This window comes from Coenobita brevimanus, chromosome 101 (genome assembly GCF_032717465.1).
Source record: "Coenobita brevimanus isolate Jiangsu-jjx chromosome 101, ASM3271746v2, whole genome shotgun sequence".
In the NCBI taxonomy this organism is placed as follows: Eukaryota; Metazoa; Arthropoda; class Malacostraca; order Decapoda; family Coenobitidae; genus Coenobita; species Coenobita brevimanus.
This window is the reverse complement of record NC_137054.1, coordinates 40,361,063-40,376,290: the sequence shown is the minus strand read 5'-3', so window position 1 is coordinate 40,376,290 and position 15,228 is coordinate 40,361,063.

Sequence of the window (15,228 nt, the reverse complement as noted above, 5' to 3'; positions counted from 1 at the left end):
GAGGTAAAAGTGAAGGTGAGGAGATGGAGTAAAAGGAAGAAGAAATAAAGGAAGAGAAGTAGGAAGAGCGAGAGAGAGAGAGAGAGAGAGAGAGAGAGAGAGAGAGAGAGAGAGTTTAAAGTGGGGAAAATGAGGAGGAGATAGAATGAGAGGCTGAGAGGTAAAAAAGGAGCGTGGATGTAACAGAATGAAAGAAAATGACTGTGAAGAGGAGGCTCTGAAAGGACATGTGGGAACAGGAGAGAGACGATAGGGACATGGGATGGAAGAAGAGAGGAAGAAAAGGCGTTGGGAGAGTTGGAAGTGGAGGAAGCGAGGAAGGAAGAGGAGAAAGGGGGTAGGGGAAAGTCACAGGGTAAACTGGTTGGAAGGAAGGAAAGGAGAGAGAAAGGCTGCAAGAAGAGAGAGAGAGAGAGAGAGAGAGAGAGAGAGAGAGGGAGATAGTGAATGTTTAGGGGAAAGAAAAATGAGCCGTGAAGAGGGTTTGCACAGCAGAAGAAAGGAAGAAAGAAAGGCTGATATGAAGGAAAGGGAGAATGGCAAAGAGAGGGTAAGGGAGAAGAGATATTTGATGGAAAAAAGGGGGACTGGAGAGAATGAGAGGTTGGAAGAAAGTTGGGAAGAGGGAAGAAAACGAAAGAAGATTTGGAAGAGAAGAGAGAATAGGAAATGGAGAGGAAGTGGGATTGTAAAGAGAAAGAAAGGTTGGAGAGTGGGAGGAAGAACAATAGAGGAAGAGATGCTGGAAAGAGGGAAGAGGAATGCGAGATACAGATGAGCTGGAAGGAAGGAAATAAGAGGAATAGGAGAGGAAGATGTGTTATAAGCAGGAGGGAGGGGATAGAAATGATTGAAAATTGAAGAGAGGAAAAGCGAGTAATTGGGAATGGAGGGAGAGGAGGGTTTGGATGTGGTAGGGATTGGATAGGAAGGGAGAGGTTGGATGTGGGAAGGATGGAGGGGACGAGGAAGGGAGGGAATGTAAGCGTGAGGAAGGAGGAGGGGAGGCGAAAGGCAAGACTGAGAAGACATGTAACTTCCACCTTTCACCGGGGGTCTTCAGTACCACCACCAGTCCATAACAACAACCTTCACCATCAACAACAACAATCGCATAACAACAACAACATTAACAACGACTAATATGATCAACAATAAATAACAATAACATCAATAGTATTAACATCTACCAATATCATCATCATCATCATCATCATTGGCAACATCAGCAACATCAACCATTAACAGCAACAACAACAGCAGCAACACTAACAACAGCCAGTATCATCATCAACAACAATCATCAACCACAACAACCGTCAACCACGATGACGAGGACCACCAACACCACAATAACAACAATAACAACAACGAATAGAAACCAACCAACAACTCCAGCAACAACAACCAACAACAATATATACAAGCAATAATCAGAACCACCACTGCCACAGGCCTCACCATCAGCAGCACTGGCAACAACGCTAAACAACCCTTACCAGCACCAACAGCCACCTTCATTAGTAAAAACAGTACCAACAGCAACAAAAGCATCAACATAGCCACTCAGCTGTAAATGTTCTTTCATTTCTCTCTCTCTCTCTCTCATATATATATATATATATATATATATATATATATATATATATATATATATATATATATTGTGGTAGGTGGGGGCGCTCACCATCCACTCACTCAATGTAGTGCTGCTCTCAGGTGTCTACCCTTTCCTCTCCTCCGTCCTTCGTTCCATCCATCCTCTTCTGTCTTTCTTTCCTTCATTCTTTCCTCTTCCTTCTGCCTACGGGTGACTTTACACTCCCTCTTCTGTCTTTCGTTCCTTCATTCTTTCCTCTTCCTTCTGCCTGTGGGTGACTCTACACTAAGTGACAAGTCAAATGGTTTCCTGTACACCAGGAAACCATTTACTACGCTGGGTGGAAACCATATAACCAAAATATGGCGCCTGTTCGTTTAGTGGGTGATTAAGGCGCTCCAATCGGATTGAGCAGGTGAAGGTTTATATCCAAGGGATGGTTGGGGATTATTGCTCATGTGATGCCATTCAGGGGTGAGTGAGGCTGGTCACTCTCATCTTAAATGTCAGGACCATCTTGCCTAGCCCCGGGCTCCTATGCTGCTCATGGGGAGAAGTAGGACTGGATGATGGATGGATATATATATATATATATATATATATATATATATATATATATATATATATATGTATATATATACTGTCGTTTCATCGTTTCGTTTCATTTTTAAAAGCTCCAACATGCTTGCATGCGTCGGCCTTGGTCACCTAGTGGCTGCTCTCCATGCTGCACGATCCATTGCAGCCTCCCTGTTCAGTCCCTTAATCTTGAGGTCACACTTAATGACCTCGTCCCATGTCTTTCTCGGTCTACCCCTCATATCCCCACCCCCAATATTAACACTTCTCACCTTCCTCACCCAATTATCATCCCCCATCCTCTCCACATGTCCAAACAATTTCAATCTACCTCTCCTCATCACAACACCAGTACACTCCAGTCCCATCCTACCTGTCAACTCTTCCATCGTAAATCCAGCCCCTCCAGACCTTGGCCGCAGGGACACACTACACATCCACCTAATCATTGTCATTTCTGCACGTCTGAGCCGACGAATATCCTCCTCCTTCACTGCCCAGGTCTCTACCATACAGCATTACACTCCTAACACATGCTGCATACAAAGACCCCTTAGCACGTAGGGAGAGTCCTCTCAATGTCAGGAAAGGCAAGAGCTCCCTGAACTTCTTCCAACCACTTCTCACCCTAGCCACAGAGCTAGCTCCAGCCCCACCTCCAGCACACAACATGTCTCCCAAATAACAAAACTCTTCCACACACTCAAGAAATTCACCAGCAAGTTCAATCCTTTCACGTCTGACAATCTCCACCTGCTCTCCCCGACACACTGTACACATAAAATTAGCATTATCTCGCAGTCTACCTCTGATACCACTACATCTCTTATGCACTCATTTATCACAAACACCGCACAAGATGGAATTACTTCCCGCGCCCTTTTGGCAAACTGCACATGGCCACTCTCCCTCGTCTTTGACAGTACCGCCACCAACCCTAGATATCATCACTTTCGTTTTATCTGCATTTACCCTTAAGCCCTTGTGCCCCATACAATCTCTTCACTTCCTAAACCTTTCCTCCGCCTCCCTTTCGCTCTCTGCAATCAACACTAAATCATCAGCATACAACAACTCCCATGGGAGTCCGTTTCTAAAGTCATGTGAAAGGGCTTCAATTACCATGATAAACAACATGGGACTCAAAACTGACCCCTGATGCACACCAACATTCACGGAAAACTCATCACTCAAATCTCCATTCACTCTTACCTGGGTGTGAGCACCCACATACATAGCCATAAGCACCCTAACCAGCCACTCCTCCAACCCAAGCTTTCTGATTGCCCACTTCACCACCTCTCTAGGGACTCTGTCAAAGGCCTTTTCCAAATCATCAAAAACAAAATAAAGATCCCTTCTCCTACCAATATATTTTTCTTGAAGCTGTCGAACAATGAATATGGCATCAGTGGTCCCCCTACCTGGCATAAACCCAAACTGCATCTCATCAATATTCACTCTTCCTCTAATCATACCTTCTAAAACTCTCTCCATTACCTTCATTATCTGATCTAAAAGCTTTATACCTCTATAATTTCCTCTTTCCAGGGCATCACCCTTCCCTTTATAAACATTTACAATTACACTCTTCAGCCAATCATCTGCGACAACACACTCATAAATAATCCTATTTATCAGGTCAGTGACTAACCTCACCCCTATATCGCCTGAGGCCTTCAACATTTCGACAGTCAACCCAGACACACCTGCTGCCTTTCCCACCTTCATCCTGCCTATTGCCTCACTCACGGTAGCAGCATCAATCAAAGGCCAAGGGCCAGACACTGGATCTGCTGGCTCCAAACCTTCCCTGTCCCAGTCAAACTCCTCATTCAACAATCGGTTATAATGCTCTCTCTATGCATCTTTAATATCCTCACTGTTCACCACTACCCTTCCTTCATCATTCTTCACACACTGCTCACCTATAATATCCCGATTATCCCTCTTCACCTGACCTGCCACCCTAAATATCATATTTTTCCTTTCCCCATGATTTAGGTTATCAAGTAAGTCTCTGTGACTCAGATTTTGCCCTGTATACCTCTCTTCTAGCCCTACGCTTGGCAGCCAAATATTCCTCTTTGCTACCACCCTTCTTCCATTCCCGGAAAAGCCTTCTTTTCTCCTTAACTGCAGCTTCTACACCCTCATCCCACCACCAAGCTACTTTCTGTCTTGGCGGGCCTCTTGTCCAACCGCATGTTACGTCAGTAACTCTCAGGAGATTGTTCTTGAGGGCTCTGTACTGTTCATTAACGCCTCTGTCTACAGCTCCCTGTTCAGCCACCACTCTCCTCAACTCGCTATAGAAGGCATCCCTTACTACTTGGTTTTTCAGCTTCCATATTTTCCTCCTAGGTACATAAGTCCTCTCTTTCATCACTCGTTCTTTAAGCACCATATCACAAATCAATAGTTTGTGCTGCTGCGCACACTCCTCACTTCCTATAACTTTAACATCCCTCACTAACCTCCTATCGGCCCTCTTAACCAGAAAGTAATCTATCTGACTGTTATTTCCCCCAGGCTCATACATAATTAACCTACTCTGTCTTTTCCTAAAATATGTGTTGCACACAATCATGTCCGTTGCCTCCCCAAACTCGAGTATCCTTTCTCCTTCTGCATTCCTTATACCATACGCACATCCCCCATGTACTCCTTCATAACCTTGTGCTGCTTCACCTACGTGACCATTTAGGTCCCCTCCCAAAACCACTATCTCATCATCCCGCATACCACCCACTACACGTATTAAATCATCCCAAACTCTATCTTTCTCTACTTCATCCAATCCTGCCTGTGGAGTATATGCTGATATAATCACAGCTATCCTTCTACCGAACAGAATTTTCACTACCAATATCCTATCGCTTACTCTCATAACATTCATAACATATTCCAACCATTTCTCCACAACCATCACACCAACACCTCCATATCCGTCTGTCCCCCCCTGCCAGAACAACTTATAGCAACAGTCCTTCCCAACAATCTTTCTGGCTGATCCACCCCTGTACCGGACTTCCTGCAAACACGCCACATCCACCCACCTCCTACTGAATGCCTCAACGACTTCGCCCGCTCTTCCCCTCAAACTTCCCATATTCCATGAACCCACCCTCATCCCCCTGCGTGATTTACTGTCCTCAGGCTTGCTTTGAAACTTATTCATGTGTTTTGTCATATTCAGCATTAATAAAGGGGGATTGACATACCACAGGCCCCACTCACCGCACAGTCCCAGGTCCAGGCAATGGATCTGGGACCCCTAGCCCACCAGCTTACCAGTGGCTGTGGTAGTGGCCTTGGCGCACCCTGCCAGGACAACTGCAGAGACACCCTCCAAGCGCGCCTTGGCACTGCAACTATCCCGCCATTATACACCCACTGATAGGGCAGCCTCCTGGGGAGCTACTCCCAAGTTCAGGCCCCTTCTATTGGGCGGAAGTGGCAGCCTGGGAACCGCAATGCCCTGTACCCTCTAGCACAGGCCCGAGCCCCATCTCGCCCTGGACCCACGATCTATGCCGGCGGAAGCCCCGCCACGCCTCCCCCCAGAAGTCCGCCACTAGGTAGCGGGGGCAAAGTTTTCTAGTCGCATGCCCTTGCTGGCGCCAACCCCTGTAACGTAGTGGGATACGTTGTGTGAAATATAAAGTGCATGTGGTGTAGTGCATAAGATAGTTAGAGGAAATGTTTGGGAGAGTATGCTGGTCTACTCTCCATGTTACTGTCACACTGAAAAGGTCAGCAAAGGAGGATGGTAAGATAGCCAGTGAAACAGGAGCTCCAGCTCTTCCTATCACCAGCATTCCCATTCCCCTCGGGAGTACCACCCTGTTCGCCCCGTGCTACGGCCTCCTCCTACCGTGTATATATATATATATATATATATATATATATATATATATATATATATATATATATATATAAAACATTATATACAGTATATACAAACAGTATATACATATAATTTGTATAATTTTATATACCGTACATATTTATTCATTTATCATCTAATCCAGTGTTTCCCCATGAGGAGCGAAGGAACTCGGGGCTAGGCAAGTTGGTCATGACATTTAAGTGACAAGCCTCACTCATCCCTGAGTGGCATTACGTGAGCAATAAACCCTAACCACCCCTTAGATATAAACCTATACAGGTTCAATCTGATTAGAGAGCCTTAATTACCCACTAAACCACCAGGTGCCATAATTTGGTTATGTGGTTACCACCCAGCTTAGTAAATACCTTCCTGGTGTACAGAAGACCATTTGGCTTATCACTCAGCGTAGAGTCACCCGTAGACAGAAGGAGGAGGAAAGAATTAAGGAAAGAAAGAAGGAAAGAAGAAGAGGAAGGAAGGAAGAGAGGAATGGGTAGTCACCCGAAAGCAGCAGTACATCGAGTGAGTGGATGGTGAGAGCCCCCACCTACCATTATATATATCTATATCTATCTATCTATCTATATCTATCTATTTATCTATCTATCTATCTATCTATCTATAGACAGCACAAACTTGCCCAATCCAAATAGGCCACACTTCCATTCACTCATCATTCAAGCCCCCGGAATCCTGGCTCTACCGGATACGCCAAAAACATTCACCACATTCTGCAGCTTCACACGGCCTATCCGATTAAGTCAATCCGGACGCTGCCATGCTCACAAGGGGTGCCAGAATCCCAGATCACGCACTTCTCACAAATTCATCCAGCCAGCTCGATCTCTTGTCAGTTTCCTAGCCTCACCGACTTCCAAACCTCTCTTCCTCACACACTCATCCACAGTATCTTTCCACCTTCTCCTTGGCCTACCTCGCCTCCTCCCTCCTTCAAATTCGTTCAGGTATACATTTTTTACCACTCTATTGTTATCCATCCTTTCCATATGACCATACCATCTCAGGACACTCTCTTCGATTCTGGTGTCCACGGACTTCCTCACTTCACACCTTTCACGATTCTCATTATTTCGTATCCTATCCACCCTCTGTACTCCACATACATTTCTCAGCAGTTCCAACTCCGCTGCTCTTACTCTTGACTTTTCGTTTTCATGCCACACCATAGTCTCACACCCAAATGTTAGAGTTGGCACTAACACTCTCTCATGTAAGCCTCGTGCAGCTGTAACACTCAAGCCTCTGTTTCTTATCAAGGCCTTCATTGCACCAGTCACTTTTCTTCCTTGTGTCACTCTGCTTTCAACTTCTTTTGCACATTTTCCTCTCTTTTCTATCACTTACCAAGTATTTGAACTCTCTCACCAATTCCAGTCTCTCTCCGTTCACTGTGACATCACATTGGGAGTCACCTTCTCTCACAATAACCATCACTTTACTCTTATCTACATTTACTCTCAAAGCAAGACTCTCGCAGACATCTGCAAAACTCTGCACTAGCCTACTGAGTTCTTGTTCGGTACTTGCAAGCAGTACTGCATCAGCAGCATACAACAAATTTGAGATATTCCATCTATCACCATTCATTACCAGCGCCATCCCTCTCTCCATTACTCGTGTTTTTACTTCTCTCATCACCCCATCCATATACAAACTTCCTTACAAACTTCCGTAACAAGGGCGGCACCTGTTGTTATATCAAATCCCAATATGCAGTTGACACTGTTTTAAACTTCACTTCATCCAGTTTTGATTACTCATTATATAAACTAAATTGTCAAAATATTACCAAATATATTTGTGTAGTTTATCGTTCCCCCAATGCTTCTACGGAACCCAGTGTATTTGATTCCATATCCACACAGTTGAGTAACCTTAACCTTGCCCTTAGCACCGAAATTACCATTTTGGGTGATTTTATCATACATAATGTTGAATGGTTATTGCATTCTGCCAGGACTGACGATGCTGGTCTAGAATGCGAGCTGTTTGCAGAATATTTAATCTCACCCAGCTGGTAAAGCAACCAAACAGAATACCAGATAATCCTGACCATAATGCCAATCTCTTGGATTTATTCTTGACAAATAATCCAGATCAATACTGGATAGAGGTACTGTCACCACTTGGATCCTCTGACCACAATATCATCAAAGCCTCATTAGTTAACCACCCCACACCTCTCTGTTCTGAACCTGTCAGGGTGACCCGGTGGCACTTTGATAGGGCAAACTGGGATGGATTTAGAAATAATCTTGCTTTCATTCCAGGCAGTCTTTCTTCTCTAGTGATCCCAATTCCACCCAGTCCCATATTTGCGACTTAATACTAGCTGGTATGGATTTATTCATACCAAGTCAACAGTTCACTAAAAGATCGAACTCTCCAAAAGGGTTTGATGGTAACTGTGCCAGAGCAACAGCCCAAGTCATTAGCATATAACTCTTACTTAAAATCAAAAACATCTGAATCACTCTCCCAATTTAAAATTACTAGAAATTATGCAAAAGCTGTATCAAATCTAGCTAAATCAAACTTTCTTCAAAAGCAAGCATCAAAACTGCTTAACAACCCTAATGACAATAGAATATTCTGGTCAACTCTTAATTCTTTCAATAATAACTTTAACAACTCATCTTCCATTCCCCCACTAAAATCTTCAGATGGCAACATTACAAATGACCCACGTGGGAAAGCAGATATTTTTGCTAGTACCTTTGCCAGAAACTCTACCATAGACGATATCAGCCAGAAAGTCCCAGTACTGGAACTTGACTCTCCCGAACTTGACCCACTTAAAATACAGATAAGATACGTAAATCCATCTTAGACAATTTACCTACCAACAAAGCTCCAGGCCCAGATGGAATTCAGCCAATTGTTTTGAAAAAGTGTTCCCCTGAACTTGCCTCTGTCCTGGCTAAATTATTCAGACAATGCATACGTACTTCTTTATTCCCAAATTCATAGAGAGAAGCCAATATCAACCCAGTTCCGAAGAAAGGAAGTTTCTCTGACCCCTCTGATTACAGACCAATAGCTGTCACATCTTCTCTTGGTAAGGTATTTGAAACTTTAATTAATAAGCACATTGTTAAACATCTTTAATCCAACAACTTAATTAGTGATAGACAATATGGTTTTCGCCACGAAAGATCCACCATTGACAAACTCAATCTCCTAACACATACCATCCATCAATCAATTAATCTACATGGAGAAACTCATGAAGTAGCTCTTGATATCTCTAAAGCTTTCGACAAAGTATGGCACAGTTCCTTGCTGTCCAAACTCCCTTGCTATGGACTAACGTCTTTTGTTCCCTTGATTTCTTCATATCTTAGTGACAGGAAAATAAGAGTAAAAGTAGATGGTGTATATTCCAATTTCTACTCAATTAACGCCGGCGTGCCGCAGGGATAAGTTCTGGCGCCAACCCTTTTCCTGGTTCATATTAATGATCTCTTATCTGTCACCCACAATCCATCCATTCATACATAGATGATTCAACATTACATGGTTCATTCACACTCAAACACCCATTTACAAAGTCCAATATCACTACCTCTCAACTCAGTACAGCCATCTCCATAAATCAAGACCTATCTACGATCAGTGAATGGGGACAAAACAACCTTGTCTCTTTTAATGCTAGTAAAACTAAATACTGTATATAGAATTTACTAATAGACAGATATTGCCAGATTCGTACATTACCTTCAGTGCCACTAATATTCCCATCTCCAAAAGTATTGAAATTCTTGGTGTCTCACATAACAATGCCCTTAGCTGGACCTCTCATGTTAGAGCACTTGCTAAAACCGCCTCAAAGAAACTTGGATTATTGTACGGAGTCCATAACTTCCTCGCAGATGAGCAGTTGGCTATAATTTATAAGAGTTATGTGCGCTTTCAGCTTGAATAGTGTTCACCCTTGTGGAATGGATGTGGAGAGGTTGCATTAAAACAACTAGATAAATTCAGAACAAAGCTGTTAGAATTATTAATAACCCTGCCATTACAAAGAAACTACCTCCCCTGCAAGTAAGAAGGAATGTTGCCTCCCTTGCATTATTTTACAGACATTTTTTTGGCAAATCCTCAAACAAAGTTGCGTCCATGGTGCCACCTCTCCATGCCTTCCCTCGTGCTACTCGGGCAACTGGTAGCGCTCATGACTGGAATGTCACTCATCCATATTGCAGAATATTCTGCCTAACAGAATTCTTTCATTCCCCGAACTGCATCTCTCTGGAACTTGCTTCCCCAGAGTTGTTTCCCTCCAAATTTCATCCCACAGCTGTTCAAGTCTAACTGTTACAGATATTTTATGAACAGAGGACACCAGTAATCTGGTGTATGGATTATTTTTTTCTATTCATTTGTTTTCCTTCCTCCGTTCTGTTATTTAATACATATATATATATATATATATATATATATATATATATATATATATATATATATATATATATATTGAACAACCAAGGGGACATCACACAACCTTGTTGCACGCCCACACCGATCGTGAACCACTCACTTAGATGCCCATTAACCCTTACAAATGCATAGCTACCATCATAAAACTCTTGACAGCACCTAACAGGATACCATCTACACCATACATGCACAAAACTTTCCACAGTCCCTCTCTCTACTTTGTCCTATGCTTTTTCCAGATCCATGAATGTCATAAACACCTTATGGTCCTTCTCACAAGCCTTCTGTGCTACCTGTCTCACTGCAAATACTTGATTCACACATCCTCTGCCACTCCTAAAGCTACCCTGTTCATCACTCACTAGGACTTCCATCTCTCATACTTTCTCTATAATAATTCTTCCATATACCTTCCCTACCACACTCAATAAACTTATGCCATGATAATTCTTGCACTCACTTCGCTCACCTTTATATTTGTATAGAGGTATAATCACAGCCTTTTTCCACTCTGCAGGCACAGTTTCACTCATCCATGCCTTCTTACATATCTCCAACAAGCACTTCATTCCACTCTTTCCACTACACTTAAGCATCTCTGCATACACCTCATCAACCTCAGCTGCTTTCCCATTTTTCAGCCGTTTCACAGCGCTCTTCACCTGTGCGAGTGTCACGTCTCCTGGCACTGCATTCCTTCTCTGCACACCCCCAAAACCAGTCATGTTTACAGCTGCTCTGCTCTCTCTATTCCCATTCATCACTCTATCCATCTGGTCCTTACTTTATCTCCGTGGGTTAGTAACTTACCACCTGCATCGTTCACACCATCACATTTCTTTCTGCTTTCACTTCTACATTTCCGCACCTCTTTCCAGAATAACTTCCTATTTTCAGAGTAGTTCGCATTCATTTTTCTTTCCACATCAGCATTTATCTCCTTCTTTTTCCTCTTCACTAGTCTCTTTACGTGCTTCTTGCTCTCAATATACTCAGTTCGTATTTCAACTGAACCCCAATCCTGTAACCACTTTAGCCACTTCTTCCTCTTTTCCTCCACTGCTCTCTCAACCTCCTCATCCCACCATGCTGTACTTAATATCTGCATTTCTTTACTTATCTATATACTCTTCTTTCTACCCCTGTTTTTATCTCTATTTATCTATCGATAGATAGATACAGACAAAAGATAGATGTTTATCAATCTATGGATGTCGTCTATTTCTATGTATTTCTGTCTATATATGGATCTGTCTGTCGGTCGACCACTAGTCTGCGGACGTATTGTCAACTGTATCTATCATCTCTGTCTATCACAGGATCATCACAACAAAACAACCCCATGTGAGCTTTACCACTTTATTTGTTCCTTGACCTTAACGACACTTATTGCTGGCGTCACTTAACAGCTACCTCAAAGCGTACGCCGTCACCACAGCAGGCGTGACGGACCGGCCTAACACCTGCCTAACACAGGACATAACAAGCGTAACTCAACCCAGTGTGTGTGTCAGGAAATGCATAATTGAGAAAGACGTTTGCGTGACGTGACCGAACAGGCGTAACTGAGGGCAATGTGCGTGAGGTGTGCGTGTGTGAGAAACTGCGTAACTAATAAAGAATATGTGATTTTGCGACAGGAATGCGTAACTGAGAAAATGCATTACTGACGTGCTTGTGAACAGATGCGCCATGGACTTTGCGTGAGGAAAATGCGATAGTGAGAGAATGCGTGAGATTTGCGTGCGATGAAGGCGAATAATAATAATTTTTTACTATCTTATATACAGCCCACCGCCGGATTAAGGGGGGGGGGGCCCAAGGGGCCCGGGCCCTGGGCCACCCACCAAGAGGGGGCCTCCCACCAGAGCAACTTGTGTTCGTTTCATTTCGTGTTTACGCATTACATATTACAGCATTGGATGAATAGTCCCCGTTCAGTATTTCCTAACTAAAAGTGTCCTATTTATATATTAGGATTTAGGTTACCAGTCTGTGGTGTATGCCACTGGGGGAGTTGGAAAGGGGGCCTCCCTTCCAAGCGGGCCCCGGGCCTCCCACATGCTTAATCCAGCAGTGATACAGCCTGGGCTAGTCAATGCGTGTGAGGAAATGCTTAACCAAGAGAATGAGTGAGCTTTGCGTTTCACGAAATGCGTAACTAAAGGAATGCGTGAGGTGAAGAAAAAAAAAAAAAGGCTCAACCAAGAGAATGAGTGATATTGCGTGTTACAAAATGGATAGCTGAGACAGCCTGTGATAATTGCGTATAAGAAATGCATAACTAAAGAAATGCGTGTGATCTGCGTGTGAGGACATGCGCAACCAAGGGAATGCGTGTCATTTGCGTGTGGTTTTATTTATTTATTCATTCATTCATTGGCGTGCACTGGCGAGGCGGTGATAAGAGAACTAAAATAAATACCTTTGTTTATTATTTACACTCTGGCTAATAATATACAACACTGATGATAACTGGGATCAAATGTCATATTAACCCATTCAGCCTGAGGACGTTAATTGTATACTATTCTTGATGCAGCCAGACATTTCCTTCAGCTTACTAGTCAAGAGGTTTATGAGCCAAGAGGGCCTTGTTAACTCGTCTACTTCAAAAAATCTCTCCATGATAAAAAGGTCTGTCTGTAAACAAGAATAATATAAAAATGACGTCCTGGAGGTGAAGGGGTTAATGAATGTAAGTCAAGACAATTATGATGAAATATACAAAATGTCAAATAACGATAAGAAGTATAATAATGTCAATTTGTGACCTTCAGAGACGCGTATAATTCGTAAGACAGCCCATTAAAATACAATAATCATAATTCCACCCATATTATTATCATCATTGAAATAGAACAGTGATAACAATACAAATTTTATAACAAATATTTTGGATGACAATAGATATATACCACTGAAATACAATGAAAATTCAAAGAAATGTTTTTGTTGGACCGTAACAGTGAATTATTGTCAAGGGAAATCTGGGACCGAACAAAAACCATGGCTGAAATTCACAAGACAATTTAAGGTGATATTTCCCTCTTTCATAACTAATATTTGTTTTTGCAGGAAGAAATTGAGACGTGCGAAGATTCTACGTTCCATTCCTGTTTCTTCTTATATTTAAAAAAAAAAAAAAAAAATCAGTTACGACAGGGAATTCGATCGTTTGTTTGTGAATATCAGCCTGATCCCACTAAGACGGCAACACTCCACAGCGGTTGTCCCTTGGTCGTGGATACGGGTCATGTAGTCGACACACCAGCGGATAACCTTTTTCTAAATACGGGTTACGCAAAACAGCACCAGCTCTACTAATCGCGTATCAGAGTGTGAGTATAATCGACCTACGTTATATTTTTGAGCCTATAGCATCGACACGGGATTCTATAGGCTTGTCCATCCACTACATGATTCGTATATATATATATATTAAAACAAAAGGATGAATGAAGCTTTTGGCGCGACAATATATATATTTTTTTATACACGTGAGAGTTTTATAAAATGGAGAACGAAAGGGTTTTGATTCGGATACTTTTAAACATTTTTAAAACATGTTTCGCTTGTTTCATTTTGACATCATCCAAAAATATCACTGAGACAATACTGGACACGAACGAAAGAGTACTGAAAACGTCAACAGTGTTTCCACAACAAGATACAGTATTGTAAGTTGGTTTGTTGGGTTAATCTTCTTGTGTCTCGGCTCCATTTTTACCACAAGTGTTTCTTCTGTGTATTTATCAGCATTATTACTGTATTTTCTTTCTTTCCTTGTTTAGTTTCTTTTTTCCCACTGACGGGCTTCATCTCTACTCATTTATTTCCTTTCCTTCACTTTCTTCCTTAAAATTAGTCTCTCTCTCTCTCTCTCTCTCTCTCTCTCTCTCTCTCTCTCTCTCATAATTCCCTTGTCCTACCCTCCCACACAACCAATTTCCCTCTCTTCATCCCCCCCCCCCCCGTTTTCTCTCTCCACCTCTTTCTCTCACTCTCACCCCCTGACATTCAAATAACATCAACTCTTTCCATAATCCCACAATGCCTTCCCCCTCTCCCACATCCCTTTTTTACCCCACATGAAGATTTTCCATTCCCTTCGCGTTTTTAGCCGTCCCAGCCGGTCACGTCCTGAGACAGCCTTAAACACACACACACACACACACACACACACACACACACACACACACACACACACATTTTTCAGTCTGTTTCTCTGGCATTTAGTCGTTCGGGGGTAATTTCATGCCATTTACCTGCGGCGGAGTCAATTTTGCCGGTTATACAAGGGAAAAGGGAGGTCATTCTGCCTGTCCGCTTCTGCTCATTTGACCTTGCTGGCATCTTAGAGGGTGTCCAGCTTTTAACTACATTTCCTTTTTTCGTGGTACTATTTGGCTTATACATGTTGTCAATACTGCTGTGTTTATATCATTCTCTGCTTTACCTTACACTCATTTTCTTTGTAACATTCACGTGTATTTATCTTTTCTTATATTATTTTGTGGTTGCTTGCACTGATCATTGTAATTTCACATATATCACTTTTTTTTTTTTTTACTGATAGTCTGTTTATATTATCCTCCAGTTTATAGCTTTCAACAAATTCTCTTATATATTTGTTTGTTTTTCAGACTTAACACATTACATTATAATCTAGGATATTAGATTCAACACTATG